Genomic DNA, 6,732 nt, shown 5'->3' with positions numbered 1-6,732 from the left:
CTGTCCTTCCAGTGAGCACTCAGGGCTGATTTCCTTCAGAATGGATAGGTTTTATCTTCTTGCAGTCCATGGGTCTCTCAAGAGACTCCTCCAGTACCATAATTCAAATAATTCAGATTAGAATCCCCAATTCTAGGCAGGTGTACTCAGAAATAAGCCCCGTTAATGGATTGATGGGGTCACGCTCAAATAAGTATACAGAGGATTATTTTTCATTACAACAAACCAATATATCTGCAGCTGTGGAAAGCAGATGGAAGTAGTTCCTTTCTGACTTTGGTGTGCTGCATTTTCACACACAGATCCACATATGGCAGAAACCTACCAATTTGTTCTGAGACAGCTGAGGCAAAAACCTATTTTCCCAAGCAACAAAACCAGGAATATATATATATATAATCTCAGTCTCTTTTTCCTTCTTTTTTTTTTTTTTTTACAAAATAAAGAGTCCTGCCCTTTCCAGTTGTTATGACTTTGCAGAGAAAAGAGGGGAAACTACTTTTAAAGCCAGGAAAACATGTTGGAAATTACAAGAAACCTAGAGCTGAAGATTGTTCATCTGTGCTTTAAATATAACATGACACAGAATGGGGGGGGGGGAGAGAGAGACTTCTGCAGATGCATAGCTAGGTATACAGAGGTCCATTTCTCATGTGATATCTTGCTACTGCTTTCTTGTTTAATGAACCAGGTTGTCACATATTCCTCCCTGATTCCTCCCTGATGTAAAATCCCTTCTCGCCACTTGGCAGGGAAATAGAGGTCCCCAAGCCACTCCAAGGTTAGAGTTTGGACAGTTTGGACATCCTGATGGATTCTGTTGTCATTCTATGAAGTGGTAAGGAGAATGTTCACCACACACATGGTTTAGGCATCATCTGCGCCATACATTGAAAGGAAGCCGTATCGTACCACTTTAAACACTTACAGAGTATTCTGGTAACTATAGTTTGTTAGGGGGCTGTTAAGAGACCCTCCCCCCCAGCTACTATTTCCTAAGTTGTTTAACAGTCCATCCCTCTTCCCAGGGAAGTCTGGGAATTGTACCATTTTATACAAATACTGCATATTCTCTCCCTCCCTCCCTTTCTCTTTCACAAACACACACACCCTCCCAGCTTAGCCTCTTTGCTGTACGGGAGAGACGGCACGTACAGAATAAGGAAGGATGCAAATTACAGAATCATAGGCAAATAAAATTGCACTGTAAAAAAAAGCTTCAGAATTCATTGCGATAAGACTATGTACTTTGGTGTGTGAGGGCATGGGGACAACTATCAAAGCCACCTGCAGAACGATGAAAGGATGGAAAACAAGGAAACCTACCTGGGTGGGGATTAGTCATTATTCATGCTGCTCTACTATAGAAACACTTTGTGAGGGTATAGAACCTAACTATTGCAGCTAGTAGCTTCTGATAGCCTTATCATCCATGAATTTCTCTAATTCCTCTTTTAAACCATCCAAGATGATGGCCACTACTGTTATCTCAATAAACACACAAGACGTAACCGGCTGTACTTTTGAATAAATAAGGTATAATATTCATTGTATCAAATTGTAGATTTCAATGGAAGTCTCATGAAGTTCAACGAAAGCTGCAACCACTACTGTACTATAAGATCCACTATCCTGTAATATTACATATGAGCCTGTTCTACTGATGAAGCCTAGGATGGCGAAACAAGGCTAATATTCTGGAAATCCTTGTCTTAGACTTTGTGGAACTGTAACAACCCTTCATGTGGATTATTGGACTCTATGAACAGACAGGTGGAATAGATACTTATACATGTATGGACCTTATGCATGAACTGACTAGAGAATGAACTAATCCACTGGGTCTTCTGCTTTTTTCGTTGAACTTTTTGAGTATGTCTCACGTAGGTTTGTTGTTGTTGTTTCACTACTGTTATCTTGGAGTGAATTTTGTAGCTTAACTAGGTGCTATGTGAAGTGGTTCTTTGTTTCGGTCTGAATCTTCCAACATTCCAGGGTTTAGTTTTGCTTCACCTTGTTTTAGGAGGTGGCACTGTGGTCTAAACCACAGAGCCTCTTGGGCTTGCTGATCAGAAGGTCGGCGCTTCGAATCCCCATGACGGTGTGAGCTCCCATAGCTCTTTCCCTGCTCCTGCCAACCTAGCAGTTTGAAAGCACACCAGTGCAAGTAGACAAATAGGTACCGCTGCGGCGGGAAGGTAAATGGCGTTTCCATGTGCTCTGGTTTCCATCTCGGTGTCCCGTTGCGCCAGAAGCGGTTTAGTCCTTCAGGCCACACGTCCCGGAAAGCTGTCTGTGGACAAACGCCGGCTCCCTCGGCCTGATAGCGAGATGAGCACCGCAACCCCACAGTCGCCTGTGACTGGACTTAATCATCCAAGGTCCTTTACCTTTTTACCTTTACCAATTAAAGTGTGAAATGAAACAAACCTTTCTCCCATCCTATTGTTGCTGTTCCACCAGTAGGGTTGTCCACCGAGATGTTCCAGAGGGCCTCCTGCACTTCTGTAAGCTGCCACGATAGACGGTTACACAGCTGGCAATAACAAAGTGATGGAAGGAAACAGTACACCTGGTACCAGCTGTCAAACGCACAGGAGCCCTGCTTGGATGGTGGGTTGGCAACCCTAGGCATGTTTCTTTTTTGTACATTCAATCATCCCTCATGATAAAGGCTGTAACCATGTTGCATGTGTTGCTATTTATTGCTGGAACTGCACTGAGGGGGATATATTCCTTATAACCTAGTCTGATGCACCATTTGCTCATCATCTTCATCATCATCATCATCATCATCATATTTTATTTACCGTATTTTTTGCTCTATAAGACTCACTTTTTCCCTCCTAAAAAGTAAGGGGAAATGTCTGTGTGTCTTATGGAGTGAATGCAGGCTATGCAGCTATCCCAGAAACCAGAACAGCAAGAGGGATTGCTGCTTTCACTGCGCAGCAATCCCTCTTGTTGTTCTGGCTTCTGAGATTCAGAATATTTTTTTTCTTGTTTTCCTTCTCCAAAAACTAGGTGTGTCTTATGGTCTGGTGCGTGTTATAGAAAGAAAAATACGGTATATCCTGCCCTCCCCAGCCAAAGCCGGGCTCAGAGTGGCTAACAACAGTAAAAGTAATACAGCATTCTAAAATCAATTCATTCTAAAATCAATTCAAAATCAAATTAATGGCAACCATTGGGCTAGAGTTCTGTGAGGATTGCCAAAGGAGGGGGTCAGGCTGTGCCTTAGTCAAAGGCCTGGCAGTACAGCTCCGTCTTGCAGGCCCTGCGGAAAGATGTCAAGTCCCGCAGGGCTATAGTCTCTTGTGACAGAGTGTTCCACCAGATCAGGGCCACGGCTGACAAAGCCCTGGCTCTGGTTGAGGCCAGCCTAACTTCCCTGTGGCCCGGGACCTCCAAGATGTTTTTGTTTGAAGACTGTAAGGTCCTCCGTGGGGAATACCAGGAGAGGCGGTCCCATAGGTACGAGAATCCTAGGCCGTATAGTGCCTTAAAGGTTAAGCATAAACTCTGCCTCTCCAAAGTGCAAAACAATAAACACCCCAGAATAAATAGCAGCAGAATAAAACATATATTTAATGGCTTTTTTTCCAAGTGAAGTAAATGGAATTGGACAGTAGCAGCATTGAAACTAGAAGCAATTTTTTTAAAAAAAAGATAGAAAAATGATCTTAGGGATAGCATGACCTAGACATGAACATGCTGAACGTCAGATACAAACGTATATTCTGCTTTTTACAAAACTTTACAAAAACTTACAGAGCGGGTAAAGTAATTACTTTTACTTGGCCTGATTCCATAATATTGCAAGTCATAAAATGCTTCATAAAATAGCTTTCATACTCAACCGCATTTGTTGTCAGATGTTGCCAACACCCTGTATAATAATTTGAACTCTGAGCATAAAATACAGTTGGGTAGATATTCCCAGCCAATGTTATCATCAAAGACTCGTCATCACAGCCTCATTTTGACTGGCCTACCATTTGTTGAGTCATCGACTGGACAAAACTTTTGTTTTCTTTTGCAAGTCTGGTTTCAGCGGGGAATTGAACTGGGTGACCTTTTCCATTTTAGGGCTTCTCATCTTTCACTTGCACGCTCTCCCTCCTTTCCTGTAGAGGGCTTAGGGAACCACAAGTGATATGGTGGTTCAGTTTTGCAAGAAGTTTCAGTTTTGAAAAGACTGCACACCTCTCAATATCGCAAGGCTTGTCCCTTTCATCTTCTCGTGAAATAAAATTCTGATTCCAAATAATCAGATGAGGTCTGGTTCCATAGCAAAAGGAAAACCTGTGTTAACCAGTAAAAGTTTTTATGGACTGTGGAAGACTCGGGATCAAATCCTTTACTGTGTCATAAAACTACTAGTACTCGGTGATCTCTTCTAGTCTAGCCAAACCTCAAGGTAATGTTGTGATAAAATGGGGCAAGTCCTTGCATGCTACCCAAACTCGTTGGAGAGAACATGGGGCATACATTGAATGAAGTACTAAAACACAATGTTCAAGAGCCCTCCCTTCTGATATTGTGTTACTAAGCAGGGAGTTAATCTACGGGGTCAATCTGAACTTTGCAATTTGAACTTTGCAGCAGAGTGCATTGTGAAGAATTTGAGTTCTGCAACAAAAGTTCTGCAACAAAAAACCTAAAGATAGCAAGAAGGATATGGGCTGGAGTGGGTCAGTGGAGTTCACACCCTGTGTGAAATGCCCCGAATATGCATAGCAACTTTCATTTTTCATTCTCTCTCTGGAAATAATTTTTATTTGGTTTTACAAGTATAAAATTCTAACAATACAAAATACATATCCATATTTAGAGATTCCTCCAAATCTCTGGGCTTTCCACCTTCAGTCTATGGGTCCTATTGTCAACTTTTTCAACTGCATATTATTCAGTACAGTGGTACCTCAAGTTAAGAACTTAATTCATTCCGGAGGTCCGTTCTTAACCTGAAACTGTTCTTAACCTGTCCGTTCTTAACCTGAAACTGCTGGAGCATGATTTCTGTTCTCATCCTGAAGCAAAGTTCTTAACCCGAGGAACTATTTCTGGGTTAGTGGAGTCTGTAACCTGAAGCGTCTGTAACCTGAAGCATCTGTAACCTGAGGTACCACTGTCATCCATATTTTATGTCACTCCATTTTGTCCATAATATTTGCTACATTACAAATGTTATTGTAGTCCTGCTAATGTTTTCATCTGCTTACAGTGATCTCCCAGATAAGTTAGAAATTTCCCGCATTCTTTCTTAAAGTTTTGGTTTTCTTGGTTCCTGAGCGTTCCGGTTAGTTTTGCCATTTGGCGTAGTCCAACAGCTTAGTTTGCCATTCTTCTCTGGTAGGGACTTTGTCTTTCCATCATTTCTCATTCTCAACACAGGGATCTATGAAGTCAATGAAGGGATCAATAGTCAATGAAGCTACCACATCACACTATTTATATCTTCCTTTCTCATTCCCTGGGGTGAGAGTAGTGGTTTCGGTGTCATGTTTAAACTTAAAAAGTAGAGTGTTGTCCCTACTATGAGTTCCAAATTTAATTCCGATATCTCTACATTCAATGGAGATTTCATGTTCCAAACCTAGAAGCAAACATACAGAGACTGATGAACGTTGAGCCAAAGATATTACTATGCTCAGGTAACTATGAATCCAAATCAGAATAAATCCAAATTACGATTAATTCTGAAGGCACAGGGAAGTTTTTAAATAGCTGGTGTTTTATTGTCTTTTTAATATTTTGTTGGGGGCTGCCCAGAGTGGCTTGGGAAACCCTATCCAATGGGCAACATATAAATAATAATATTATTATTTAAATAATTAATGTTATTAGAACAAACTACTGTACTTTTCTGTCTATAAGATGCCCCCATGTATAAGACACCCCCTATTTTGGGGGACTGAAATTTCAGAAAATGGGGGGGTGGCAAAAAGTTGTTGAGCTTTTTTGGGGGAGCATTGCCCAGAGTTGTTGAGCAAAATACGCCTCCCATCTGTCTCCTCTCCAGCAGAAGCTGCAAATTGACTGCTCATTTGCCGCAGTATCACCCAATCAACACCACCCATTGACACAGCAACCAATAAGACGCACAATAGCCGCCTACAGCCACAGTAGCAGCCAATCAAACGTCCACTCTATGCACTACTCATGTATAAGACAACCCCCACTTTAAGCATGATTTGCAAGGGGGGAAACCTAATCTTATACACAGAAAAGTACGGTATATGTCTGCCCAAAAGAATATTCATTTTATACGTTCAGCGTATTTTTAGAAGGCAGCATTAGGATATTCTGCATATACGGAGCCAGCTCAGGGCAATCTGTGCTAGAGGCATTCAAGGACGAAGGTGGCCTCAGTTTATTGTGTTAGCAGGGGAAAAGTGAAGATAAAGAAATTCTTCCACGATGCAAGTGAGACAGATGTTAGGGAGCCACTGGAGAGTCCTTCCTAAGTCCCTAAAGCAATCGTATGATCCTATTTAAAACACCTGTGCATGTTTCTAATTCCTCCTCCCTCCCTCCTTCTACTGCAAGCTTTCCAAGAAGACTTTGGATCTTCAGTCATTTCCTGGCACATAAGGGAAATTCCTGTTGTATGTCTGCCTTGCTCATTTCCTCTCCGTTATCGTTTCTTCTCTGTTTAGTTACAGTTGGAAATGAAAATCGATAGCGGAGGAGACAAATGGAGGTGGCATTGCGATTGCATGGTATCAT

The sequence above is a fragment of the Podarcis filfolensis genome (genome assembly GCF_964270895.1).
Source record: "Podarcis filfolensis genome assembly, chromosome: 6".
Taxonomy (NCBI): domain Eukaryota; kingdom Metazoa; phylum Chordata; class Lepidosauria; order Squamata; family Lacertidae; genus Podarcis; species Podarcis filfolensis.
This window is presented reverse-complemented; position numbering follows the sequence as displayed.